At 30.1% G+C, this 14748-nt stretch overlaps 1 protein-coding gene across 1 annotated transcript in view; it reads right to left on the bottom strand.

Moving 5' to 3' along the window:
- Rab14 (RAS oncogene family member Rab14) overlaps nucleotides 1–1042 on the bottom strand; it is a 45140-nt gene extending 44098 nt beyond the window's left edge. Inside the window, exon 1 of the mRNA XM_035376483.2 lies at nucleotides 908–1042. The gene's annotated coding sequence lies outside the window, so the exon portion shown is untranslated. The remainder of the gene's footprint in view (nucleotides 1–907) is intronic.
- Nucleotides 1043–14748: the final 13706 nt, after the last annotated feature.

The following is a 14748-nucleotide window of genomic DNA, read 5'->3' as shown; positions in this document are numbered from 1 at the left end:
GACAAGTGAAATGGCATTAATTATAAAGAAACTGAATGACAGATGACATGTTCATCATGCATTCAAAACTCTATCATAGAATGATTAAAGTATTTTTTTTTTTTTTAATATTTCCTTGAAGAGAGTTAAATTGATTTATATAATAGACATTTAAAAAGTATAAGATAAAAACTAATTCATAAATCCAGAAATTTCCCAATTAATTAACAAATGAATTGTGAGTTTGCCTAATTATGACAAAATTAATGCACATTAACTTCACTAACAAAGGTTATCTTTAATGGTGTATTTCTAACCAGTAGTTTCCACTTTTAAAAGTACAATTAAATTATAAAACTTGCACTTTTCCTTCAATATGTTAAGAAAATTATTTCAAATAAAATTAACAAAAGATATAACGTGAAAAGATAAATTACAATATTAAATGAAAATGGATTTTGAAATGTAACACACAAAATAATACAGAAATCTCATTAACATTAAACGTAACTAAACAGATTTGATCATATTTTTAAAGATAACAAAGTAGGTCCCATTGTTTTCAAACTTAAATATTTATTTTTAAAAAGAAAATGACATCAGACTGTGAATCAATACTTTGTCAAGTTTTACGTCTTTCATAAGGAAGTATCGTAATTAACGCTTTTATCCATACCCTTTTATAAAATTTAAAAAAAAAAAAAAAAAAAAAAAAATAAAGGTAAAAAAGTCATGAAAAACTTCGAAAAGGGCAATGCAATATTTTCTTTCAAAACTTGAATTTTAAGTTGGAATTGTGTTTGTTTCCTCGATTATCAATACTGACAGAAATAGAAACCTGCATAAGAGATATACGTCAAATAAAAACATTCACTTAATTAAAGGAAAGTAACACAGTAAAATGTTTAAAAATTGTTATGAAACTCACAGCAACAATAATCAATCAAGATGAATCTAAAATAAGCAAGAAATTCGTCTATATACTCCACAAGATTTCTGCCTTAACAGATGATACGAAACTTTCAACTGCAAGATGGCCACCCCTTTAGACAAAATCGATGCCAAAAACCTATTTTGTAAACAGTTATAAAATTAATTGACAATTAAGACTATTATTTTTTATCATTTTCTTACAACATTTTTAGATAACATAATGTATGCAATAATTCCAAGAGATCAAAAAAGAATTCTTCTTCGAATTAATTCTCTGAACATTACCCATTTTTTTAAATACACAAGCAAATAATTTATAAATTTTAATTTCAAATTAATTTGTCATAGAATTCTTCGAAATGGTAAAATTTTCTCCGGTATTGATTTTAGTCATTTCTACAATAAGTCCCGTTGTTTAAGAAACCTGTATACTGAAACTTTAGAGCACATCTTGGCATAATGCCACACAACACTTTAAAGGCATAATGGAAAATGAAACAATATCAGGATTAAATTAAACATGTAGACATTCAACCTAAAAAAGCAGCTGTGGTGATACTATAAAGGATATCTCTAGTTTGACCGAAGGGTCATCTGTTGCCCTCCAACGAAATAGCTAACAATTCGGGACATAACTAAACTTTAGCTTTCAATAGGGAGGCTTCTGGTTAAAGAGGTACTGGCCAGGCTCATTACTCTTTATCCCTTGGAACTTAGACTGCCTAAGTACAGATCCTTCCAGTACAATAAAGGACTATCGGAGTAGAATAAAACGCTCTTGTTGAACTTCTTCCAAGGATAAAACAGGCTATAAAAATTTAACATTCTACAGCAATCACAGCACGGGATTTAACGAATGCGATTTATAAACGGAGATCGGAGATTATCATTCGTTAAGTGGTGTTCGACCGAAGGCCTTTACCACTACATGTTTATCATTTCCCTAAGGACCTCTAAAAGTTCGTTAAATTTCATAAAAATGGAAAAATCCTGTTTACTTATAATAAAAGTGCAAAGTCTTCAGTAGCGAAGTTGATCAGGCGTTTCGCCATCTATCGGCCACAGATGAAGTCTTCGTTGGATAAGCAATAATAGCAAATAATAACTTCGGCATATCTTTTCACAATGGCATATCTTTTACACATTATTGTAGATTTCATACAGTATTGTACAGTAAAAATAGAAAATAATATATACAGGTCCCAGATATTTTTGTGCTTTCTTCTGAGGCGAAAATACCTATAATACTCATAGGAAAGCAGACTGTCACGTAATATAAAGTCAGTAGCCTTGGAATCCATAATAAGATGAAAATGATGATAAAGATGAAACAAAATTTAGTTTAAATAGTTGAAAATAATAAAATATATACGCGATTTACAAACATGCTACCAGTGAGATAGGTTTCGTGGTAAACACAGTTTCATTTCTTTACTTGACTTCTGCTCATAATTATTTTTAACTACACTACTTAATTTTTGTTCTTTTCTAAACCCTAATTTTTATCCGGTCTTTAACAAATTTCGTATCTCTATCACAAATTTATATTTACTGTGCACTGAATTCTCCTTTTCTGCATGTCTAGCCTTCACGCCTATGGTAGAAAGATTAATTGGTTGCAAAACAAGTTTGTTTTTGTGTTTTATGTGGCGGTGGCGAAGTAAACGTGTGGTAAACTGTTGTATGAAGGTCGAATTTATGATATATATATATTTCACAACTCTTGACTGTATCAGTGTTCTCAAGAAAAATCCATGTGTTGACCTGCAGCATACAACGTGTGAATTAATTCACTTACTAAAACTGTATTGAAAATCGAAAACCTATGTACTGATCAAGCAGAAGAAATTAATGTGTCTATGATAAATACGTTACTTCTTGAGATTGTCAGCCACTATCTAATAACAGTAAAAGATCTGAAACTTTATGCAATGTAACATATATATTATCAAAATTAAAAACTATATATGTACTTGGATAAGAAATCATATTTATGCAAAATGTAGCAAATTAACCTTTAATTAACTGCTGCTGAAAATCATGATGTGTTTAATCATACCACGGACAACTGCTTTATAACCCTAGGAAACCGAAACTTGATCTAATATAGCATATATGTTATCGTTGCATAAATTCATAACTCGGAACTGTATATATACTTGGATAGGAAATCATATTTCTGAATAGGCCCACCAGCGGCCGAGTGGTAAAGTTGCTGAACTCTGGTAGTTTGGTCCGAGGTTCGAATCCAGCGAACGGGCTGGCTGCATGGGTGTTTTATTGGTTTCCCCATGTGTAACGTGTATACGAGCCAATTTCCCTTAGGAAGTCCTCCACGAAGGCATCCCTTCCCTTAGGCAGATAGCCCTAGTGTGCTTTGCCATAATTAAATACACCACACCACATCACCATATTTCTGAATAAGACTATCCTTTAGCATAGCCCACCTAGAAATTTTACCAAAAAATATCGGCAAGCTTTGCGATAAATGATAGGATGGGGCAACCATACCAATATATGAGCATGCGATAACCCCTCAGACATCGTAGAGTTAGCGTACTGTTTCGGAGGTGAAATTTTTGCATTTAGTTATAGCTTGCATTAAATCTGCTGTTAGTGATATTGTAATTAAGTATCAGGAGATCTTAAAGAGAAATTTAAGGTGGGCGTTTTCAGATAAGCGTAAAAATTTGGGAAAGCCGACATTCCAAATAGATATTTTATTGTGTGAATTAACAAGCAAGTATGAACATTTTAGAAGATTTTTGATGGATAGAGTTTGTTGTGAAAAATGTAAAATACCATGTGGATTAGATAGTCGGAAAAAGTCATTGAATGGGAGTATTTGGAGATGCAATAAGTGTAGGGCTGAGAAATCAATTAGGCTAGGATATAGGTTCACCTGTAGTAAGCTTAATTTATGGAAATATTTTTTAACATAGGAATTAATTAAGGGTATGGTGTCTTGTGATATCGAAGAGGATTTTGGCTTTTCTTCATTGATTTTAGCAGATTGGCATCAGTTCATTGATGAGCAAGTGTTAGGTCATGTTGAATTGACGTCAAATAAAATTAGTGGGGTAGGCAAATTTGTGGAAGTAGACGAATCAAAATTTGGTGAAAGGAAGTACAGCAGAGGGCATTACGTTGAAAGTCAGTGAGTTTTTGGAGGAGTAGAATATGATTCAGGAAAGGTGTTTTTGGTAGCTGTTCATGAGTGGAGTTAGAAAGTTTAATTGCATTAATTAAACAACAGATAGAGCCAGATACTACTATTATTTTGGATTTTTGGAAAGGTTATAATCATGATGTATTGACTAAGGAAGGATTTAATCATTTAACTCTTAATCATTCACTTAATTTTGTTGACCCAAGTATGGGCACTGACACCAATATAATCGAAAGCACGTAAAAACACGTTTTCCAGCATATAATAGGCAAAAATGATGCGTCTTTCTAGTTGGGTACGTGTATGTTTGAAAAAGTTGTTACGGAAAGGAACTTGATTTGTGCAATGCATTTTTTGAGATTATAAGGGATGTAGATTGGGAAAATTTTATCTATAACCTTTAGAGTATTTTCGTTGCTAAGGAAAAAAGAAAAAAAAAATAAATAAAAAATAAAACCAAACCAAAATTACAATTATTTAAAAAAAAGTGTATAAAAAGAATGAAAAAAAAAATTATTAAAATCGGGGGAAAAAAGTTTTAAAAAATTCTCAAAATGTAACTAAGATAGTAAAAAATGCCCATAAAACTTAAGTTGTAGGTAAGATAGTAAAAAAAAATGTCCATAAACTTGTAATATAAGTGTATACATAATCAACCATTATAATAGTTTTTTATACATTTTATACATAATCAACCATTATAATAGTTTTTTATACACTTATATTACGTACCATGGAATGACATGTGAAACAGGGTCCTCCCCCATCTGGAAACTGCGCATTAAATATGATTACACAGGCTAATCATTTCACAGTTTTATTTTTTTGTTTTCCGGGGGGGGATCTCATAAAATTCTGTTTTTTTCTCTTTATATCCCAGTATTTGTAGTTAAAATTATTTGTTTATAAAGATTTTCAGAATTTTTGTTAAAATTACATCCTTTTAATCTTAATCATTTTCATTAACCAATCCGGTACTTTTCCATTTCGCCGGCACAAATCTCGCCAAGCAGATTTTATTGGCGACACGATACAGTATACACATAAAAAATGTTAACAAATGTTAGTTCTAAGAATTTTTTATTTTAAAGGCATAAAGATTTTAATATCGTTTAAAATTTTATAAAAAGCGAATAAATAAAGAAAATAAATTTGTAAAAAGACATTAATTTAAGAATTTACTATGGTTTCATGGTTCAACATCCTGATTCGCCGGTTCATATCACATGACCCCAACTGATCTCATCTCACGTAAACTATGCTACAAAAATCTAATTCTCAATAATTATTTACATTAATTTCAAGTTAAATCTTAATTTGGAATGCAAGAATTATTTCAGTTTGTCTTAATAGCTTACTCAGAAATTATGTAAAACCACAATGCTTTACTTAGCTAGTGCATTCTCATTAGAATTCATGAATTTAACCCTTGACTTTGCCTTTCCTATATTTTCGCCTTCGTGTGAGTGGTGTGATTGCATCCTAATTGACTTAATAACCACGAATGGTCTTAGGGCATAAAACTGAGCTATCTGGTAAAAATTTTATGTACATAGAACCTATTAGAAAAGTACCTATTATTCTATTTTTGTTTTTCACATAAAATTTTTTTCTGGAATGTAATGTTAAATCCTTAATTTGCTTCAGATATCAGAATGATCATTTCAATGTGCACATAATTTCTACTTTTATGGATGACCTTATCAAAGAACTCATTTATTATCACATAAAATCTAAAAATGACGCATTTAGGATATTTGTTTTATTTTATTATTCATGCTTCTTAGATAAAAATGGTACTTTTCTGTTTTCCCTGTGAGAATGGCCTTAGGGCATAAAATTGAGCTATCTGGTAAAAATTCTATGTAATTAATGCCAGTATTGAAAGAAACAATCAATCTGATAAGAAATGGCTGTGATTTGTTTTGAAAATGAGGCATAAAAGGTTACCTGAGAGGATATTCCGTTTGCTATTAGTTGTACCACTATTGGTGACTTTATCTATCGTCTGCACTGGCAAAACAGAAAAAGTACCATCAATCCTTAATAATTTTTTCCTCCTAAATTCATGTATAATAGTCATAAATTTATTTCTCTTATCCATGATTTCTAATGAAAACAAGATGGTTGCCATTTTTGGAACAGAGAGTTTCTTCGGAAATCTTGATGGTAACCATTTTTCAAAACACAGTATTTTGTGCCAAAAAAATATGCCAAATTTTGGAGGTGGGTTATATGGAAGCTGAAAAATATAAGAACCTTTAACGAACTGCTTCTGAAAATCATGGTGTACTTATATCATATAACTTACAAGCTTAACACGTTGAGCACTGCGCCGAATTTGCTGTCCTTTCCGTTAAGCCGGCAGCGAGCTAAGCTGTATTTTTGTTTAGAATGTTTCAATACATTTCATTAAAACTAAATTTGATCACATTTCATTGAGACTATATTTATTTTTCAACTTTAATATGACACCAGACAAACGAAAATTCCAGTGCCGGTCCCCAGGCACTGACGCAGGCCACACGGAAAGTTCACTGCCAGTCCCTCCTCAGCGTGTTAATGTACACTCCTCACACACAAAAAAAGGGGGATAGTTTTAAATCTCATGTTCTACTGGGCTGATTGACGAAATTCAAATTGCGTTTTTCATGTCTTGAAAGCGCAACATAAGATATATATTAGATTTATATATAGAATCATTCTAACATAGATATTTTGACACAAAATTAGACTTTTTCTGAAATGACATGCCATTTTTTCCCATATTTTGATTCTACAATTCAAATTATGCCAAACTGTAAAGTTTTGAGATTTAGATTTTAAAATTTGAGATTAAAATTAGCTTTCAAAATTTTTTCTCCTCAATGTTAACTGAATCTGACATATATATTTATTAATATCTCTTTTCTTTATTAGACTTACTTGATTCATTCTTCCAAAATTCGAAATGTAGTCTTAATCCAAATATAATTCACACATTTTAAATTATTTATTATTAAAATTGTACTTTTAAATATTTTTTATAAATTTTTCAAATTTTTTTTTTTTTTTATTATAACCTACAAAAATTTTTAACATAATCTTAAAACAGATGTATTTCTAGGCATGCCTGCAAATAATTAGAGTTTATTTATTCAAAATTTTCTAAGATATACATGAATTTAAATTAAGAAGTTCGCCAAGTAAATTATTCTTGCGCAAAAACTGAAAAAAATACGCCAAAATAAATTTTTGAAATTTTCCGTAAATTTCACATCAAATTTTACAAAATTTAATATTTAGGCATAATTTGAGTTGTAGAATTGAAATATGCAAAAAAAATTGTCATGTCATTTCACAAAAAGGCCCGATTTTTGTGTCAAAATACCTATGTTAGAATGATGCTATATATAAATCTAATACAGTACAAAGTCTGAGATCCGGAATGATCTAAAATCAGGACCTCACAACCACCAATAATTTTTTTTTTTTTTAATCCTTGTGCATTTGGTCCCCCCCCCATAACTAAAAGATGTGGAGAGTCCTGATTCTTAATTTCCCTTCGACACCTTGTTATTGAAGAAACAATAATTTACCATACATTTGTGTGATCAATAATTTTGCTCCATAGCTATGTATCTGTTTCGTATACATCTCAAACCCAGAAGCATTGTTGATTTTACACCTACTAATATTTTATATCCCTGAAGCCAACCTGGTGAATCATTATTTATTATATTTTGCTTTCATCACCGCATGTTTATCAGCACATGACAATTTGAGTAATGACTCATGCAGCGATGCCCAAACAATTTTTCTATATTAGTTATTTAATAAATAAAGTGTATGGTAACCTTTTATGTTGACATTATGCTTGGCAATGATTACAGGTTTAAGTTAAATGCCTTAAGAAATATTGATGAAGAAAAATTTAACAAAAATTTCTTTCCATATGCTAAAAATAGATTTTGTTAATGATACTTATAGGCTAAAAGATAAGGTTACATTTAGTGTTGTTTGAATTAAGAACAACAGATTTGTTTTTCGTATAAACCCAGAGCCAGCGCAAGAGCTCGTATGGCCGCACTGGGTGGCAGAATTTAGGGAAGGCAAGATTTTTGGAATTTAGAAAAGCTTGGAGTAATCCAAAATTTAGAACTTAATGAGGTACTTGGTAGCAGAATTTAGGACCTGCAGAAAATGCATCAGCAGATATCTAGTGTCGGCCCTCGATAAGCCTTAAGTATATGTGGGAATGTACTTATTCAGGACTCAGATAAGCCTTAAGCATGTGCAAGAAATAACGTAATTATAATAAATAACTAAACAGATAACAATAAATCTCCTTGCACGATAGAAGCATGACAAAATTTAGCATAACATCTTTGTCTTTCATTGCCATTCTCATGCTACATAGTCAATAAGGTATAGCGGACGTTATTAAGCTAGACTAAAATTATACTTTACTGAATCCAAGGATATAGCAGATTGCGATTTTCTGTAACTTTTTGATTTGATCCAGCTTAATTATTTTTTTGCAGGCTGTTTTTATTACAGCAGTTTTATGAAAATTAAAGTTTCAACTTTCGATTATGTCGAAAAGAGTTTCTAATTCTGGAGCTGCAACAGGATCTACAAAGCGAAAGCATAATTCGATGCTCATTAAACAAAAAGTGGAATTGCTGCAAAAAATGGATAAAGGTATATCCATCTCAAAATTATGCTAGAAGTGTGGCATTGGAAAGTCAATTGTATATGACATAAGAAAAGAGAAAAAGGGACTTTTTGAATTTTTTGTGGATTCCGACACCCCACTCGCCATGAATAACAGAAAAATTAATCATTATGCTTAAACATGCAAAGTGATAACTGATTCAGACATATTTCTAATTTTATAATTTCTACATGCCATCTTACAAGTTTTAAACTGATGACCTAATATCTGAAAAAATACCAAGTCTGGAATCGCTGAAGTCCCTACGAGTCCAGATCTCTGATTTAGTACTGTAAAGGTGTACTAAGTAGCACCTTTGAGACATAAAGACACAATTTGAATTCTGCCAATTGATCCAGTAGAATAGGAGATATAGAAGTGTCTCCCCCCTTTTTTTTGCACAGTGTACATTAATATTTTCACGAAGATAATTCCACATGTGTTTGCATAGGACAGTGATTCCCAACCTTTTTTTTTTTTTTTTTTGTCCCAGCACACTTTTAATGATTTCAAAATTTTTCGGCACACAAAGAAAAAGATAAGTTTAAAAATTGTTTACTTACCTATAATACATTGTGTAAGATAGTTTATGATAATAATTTTGAATGTAAAATAAAATAATATGAACTACAAAAACAGCAGTACGTTTATTAAGGGATTACGTGTTAATAATAAGAATACTTTTAATGAGAAATTTGAATTTGATGTTTTTGATAATTTCATTTATATTTGGTCATAAAAATAACAATTCTACTGTCATATTGGTCTTCTACATTTAATAATCTTGATCTTTTTTTCATTTTTATGTTCGTTAATACTGAAAATGCGAATTCACACAAATCAGATGCAGAAAACTGTAATAATATTTTTAAAGCATTTTTGGCCATCATGGGATAATAGCATCTAATGTTAATCCAAAATGAATGAATTGTATCTTCCAAATATTTTTAAATTAAATCTCGATTATTAAAAAGCAAAATTAGTTCTTCCTCTTCATTCAAAGTTAATTCGAATACAGAAGTATTCAACACCAAAATCAGCTTGGATACCAAAATTGGCTCGCTTCTTAATGTCTTAAAAACCGAATTTCGGCAATTCTGATATGTACCGTATACTAGGATTAAACCCATTATAATTTTTACTATATGCATATCTAAAATTTGACGGCGCACAAAAGTGCTGTGGCACAGTGGTTAAAAATCACTGGCATAGGATATAGGAAATAAATTTGAATCATCTAAGAATAAATCTTGGTTAAATTTTGAATAACTACATTTGTATATAAACAGAACTTGTACATTACTATGAATTTTAGAGCCAGTTCTAAGATATCGAATCTGTCTAAAATAACATTGTACATATCTATACAAAAAACTTCATATGTGTGAAGTATTTGAAACAAGAGTATTTTAAAGACATATGTAATAACCTATCCAAAAGAAAGACTATTTGTATGTGTAGTATGTAACAGTTTTGAACTCCACAATTACTCAAACAAGAATCAAGACAGAATATGTATTTTTATACAGTAGAGAAAATAATGAGGTATGCAAAATGTCATGTAGAAAAAACATAGTTTAAAGCAACAAATGCATCTTGACAGAGGAGGTAAACTGTGTGTATGAGAAGTAACAAGTTATTTGATAAAGATAAATTAATATACACAGGATAGCAATCTTATATGTGTTATATAATTTAGTCAAATAGGGAGTTTGAAAGAGAATATGTTTCTTCATGCAGAAAAGAAATCTTATTAGTGTTAGGTACGTAGGAATACATTTATGTATAAGAATGCTTTAAGGAGACATTTGTTTATTCAAACAGGTAGTAAACGTCATCTGTGTGAGGTATGCAATAAATCATTCAGTGAAAAAGATTATTTAAATGATCACGTGCTTTTACACATTTCCTCAGTCACACAGGAGAGAAATCTCACATATGTAATAATTATTTAAGCACAAGGGTCATTTAAACAGTCACATGCATACTCACACAGGAGATACTCCTCATGTGTGTGAGGTTTGTTATAAATCATTTAAAGAAACATGTGCTTATTCACACAGAGAAGAAACCATATACATGCGAGGTATGTAACATGCCATTTACATGAAACATTAATTTAGGCAACCACATGCTTATTCACATAGAGAAAACTTATGTGTGTGAGGTATGTAACAAGCCATTTCAAGCAAAAGGTAATTTAACCAAGCATTTGCATATTCACACAGGAGAGAAACCATATGTATGTGATGTATGCAGTAAAACTTTTAAGCAATAGTGTAATTTAAACAGACGTACGCTTGTACACACAGGCATATGTAAAAACCTTATGTGTGTGAAGTATGAAACAAGTCATTTATTCAGAAAAGCAATGAGCATGTGCTCTTTCGTACCAATAAGAAATTTCATTATTCTGTGACCTGTGTCAAGTCTCATCTCTCATCTGTGCGAGTTTTGTAATAAGTCGTTAATATTCAAAGTGTACAATGTCTTTTTTTCTTCTGCATGCAGCAGTTATTTGTGATAGCAAGATAAGCTAGTAATTTGGAATTCTACCCTATATAATAATCATTTTATCTTTGCATTGAAAGTTATTTGCATAATAAATATAACTTTTATACTTTAAGTCTTCTGTAATGTAGCAATTTTAATGCCAGCAACATATGATGATTGTAATAATTATTAATGTTAGCTCAAGTTTTGAACTTGATATTTCCATGGCTGTACAACAAGTTTGAGATTTGAAGACAAATTCTATAAATATTAAAACTTTCAAAGAATTTAAACCTTATAACCTAAGCCTTATAGAAAAACAATTTTGGAAAATTATTACTCTGCCTTTGGAAATTTGTTGCATATCAACTGTTGTGAAAAAAGAAAATAATGCACGACATCTTCTGGTATAAATTGTGTCAAACAACTTTGTAATGTTATATAATTTCTGAAGTATTTTGTGATTTTTTTAATTTTTTATATATTTCAAAGGTTTTTATTTTAAAACTTTTGTTTATGCACAATATTTTCTTTTTTCTGTTTTTGTGAAAAGTGAAGCATTTAATGAGATTGTGATATTTTTTGTAAATGCAAGTCCTTTGTTAAAAGTTTCATAACTCCTATGATATGTAATATAAATATTTTTTGTGATAGTTTTTTTTTATTTTCTAACCTCATCTTGTTTGACGCTCTATGTCATATATTCAATATTTTTTGTGCCTGTATGATCGGCATCACATACCATTTGACAAAGAGAAAAATTGCATTGTAAAGTTAATTTGTAGCTGCTTGCATATATTATTATATTTTACAATTCTTTTCTGTATAATTGAATATTGCTAAGAGTTGGCTCAACTAGTCATACTTTCTTCATATTTTCTACCTTGAATGTAAAACAAAATCATTTTGTTTTTTCTGTATTTTCATTTCCTTTAGTTATTCTTACATGTCAAAATAGCTGTTATGATGGATTCAGAGTATGGGTCTGAAAGCAATGAATAAAACAGCCAAGTTTTTTCCCTCACAAAGAAAGGTTATTCTTAAATTTTTCCTGTTAGTAATCTAATGTTTAATGACATGTTATATGTTACAGTCTAATGTTTAATGACTTGTTTTTACAAGGGGATTGCCATTTCTGTATATGTTGTCCAGTGCATATCAAGGGGAAAACTTTTCCAGTCTGCTCTGACAAAATATGTCTAGCACCTTCAGTGGCGTAGCGAGCATAACTGGCGCGCGGGGCAAGATACCTTTTTGGTGCCCCCCTCCAAAAAAAAACACAGTAATATAATGTTTAGAATATATTTGTAATAAGAAAATAATAATAAAATGCTGAATCTGCCATAAAATACTTTTAAATATATTCAGAATGGTCATTACCTAACTGCACTAGCATTGGATTTGGAAATATATCTGTGTCGGCAGAAAAATTAGACATACGATGATCTAGAATTAGTTAAAAAGGTTTTTATTTTACATATTTATATAATTGTTTTTTAAAAAAGTACAATTTTTAAACAAAAAAAAAGTTATATATTAGATATATTTATTAATAATAATTTAATATTATAATACATTAATACAATTAATTACTTATGTATACATTTTTCTTGCCTTGGATGAAGCAAATTTGTGAATTACTTTATCAAAGCCTATCATTTCAAATTTTTCTCTTTTCACATTTAAAAATTCTAGATGACTTAGGGGGATTTTGTCCCATCATTAATTGTAAATATGTCCAAATTTATTTTAATTTGTTGAATGAACGTTCATAGCTAGCATATGCTAATGAAATAGTAGGGAGTAGTTGAAGTGCTACTCTTGGAAAAACATTTTCTCCATAGATCTGTAATGGAGTTTTAGGTTCAGTTTCTTTTCTACTGCGGAGTAACATCTTGCAGTCATTCAGCAGTCTTTAACACATTTACTGTTCAAAACAAGTAGCATTTAGACAAGGAGCGACCTGTAGCATTTCTTTTGTAGGTTTACAGGAGACTCAAGCGCAATCCATTGTAGCGAAAGCATTAGGAGTTTCCCAAAATATTATTTCCAGACTATGGAATCGGTTTTTAGAAACTGGATATGTTTGAAAAATTTGCATCATACACCCCCTTTCCCCCCTCGCTATGCCACTGAGCATCTTTAAGTTCAGTTGTTAGTGATAACCAGATAGCCTTCGTAAATGTATTGACACCATCATGAAGCTCAGTTCTATTTTTGAAGTATGGTTTTAATTTACATTTTGATTTATTTATTAAATAAAGGATGAATTTAAATTGCAGCATCTTTTTTCCTTACTCCTTTTTTTTCCTAAATTCCTTCATTTGCATAATGAGATAGCACTGTTATTAACTACATTCTGATCTAGTTGTTTATTATTAAAGAAAAAGCAACATTTTAATATTAACATTTCAACCATTAAAATTCAGTTCTTCTATTTTGAAATAGAGCAGCAAAATCTGCAATTGTTCTTTCAAATACGATGTCAATACCTGATTTTGAACAAATATATCCAAATTTTCCTGACCTTATAATACGACTAATTAATGTTACATTTCGAAGTTTCTCTGTGGAAATGTATTTGTCCCTTTCTGAATTTTACATATAATGTTTTAAATGTGTAGTCTGTATGAAAGATCTCCAGCTTTGAACAGAATTATTTCAGACTTGTTGCAACAGACAGAACATGAAGAAAATTACTGGAAAAAAAGTGTTGAAAAGGATTACATATATGAAAAAAAGATAAGTCAATTAGGGTTAGTATTTAGAGTGCATGATGAAAATTAGAATTCAAGCAAGAAAGAAAACCATTTTATGTGCTTGGAATAGCTTGTTGAATATGACAATTTTTAAAAATTGCATTAAAAATATAGTAATCAAGGATGAGAAAATGGAAAGTATTTATCACGCGATATTTGTGAGGAATCCATCAACATCTTTCACAAATATTTAAAAACATGTGTAACAGAAGAACTTAAATCAGCAACTTAACTACAGTCTTATAGTTCTCTCTACACCTGGCCCACCAGTAAAATCGCTGAACACTGGTAGTTCCAACCTGGGTTCGAATCCAGGTGAACGGGCTGGCTGCAGCAAATCCCATTACCCTGGTTTCAAATACAGATTGTATTATCAGTATTCAGCAGTCTTTAATACTTGACTATTAACAGGGATAATATTACATGTAAAATTAATTTTATAAAACATTAAGGAATTAAACAAATAAACGTTAAGATATTTATAAAACATTAAGTTATTTTTAATTTTTCATATAAAGTTTCAAACATAAAATTTTTGAAAAACATTGCATACAGTAATATTAAAATGGGAAAAAACTTTCTTATAATAATAAATATATGAATATCATTTATTCTTAAACTAATGAATATTTTAATTGCAAGATGATTAAACAGCGCATAAAGATAAAAAGTGTAAGCCATGGATGTGTGAAGATTATTTGTAATAAAGACTCATTACA

This window comes from Stegodyphus dumicola, chromosome 3 (genome assembly GCF_044657685.1).
Source record: "Stegodyphus dumicola isolate Sdum_Otavi_A_Nest chromosome 3, ASM4465768v1".
Classification (NCBI taxonomy): Eukaryota; Metazoa; Arthropoda; class Arachnida; order Araneae; family Eresidae; genus Stegodyphus; species Stegodyphus dumicola.
This window is presented reverse-complemented; position numbering and strand designations above follow the sequence as displayed.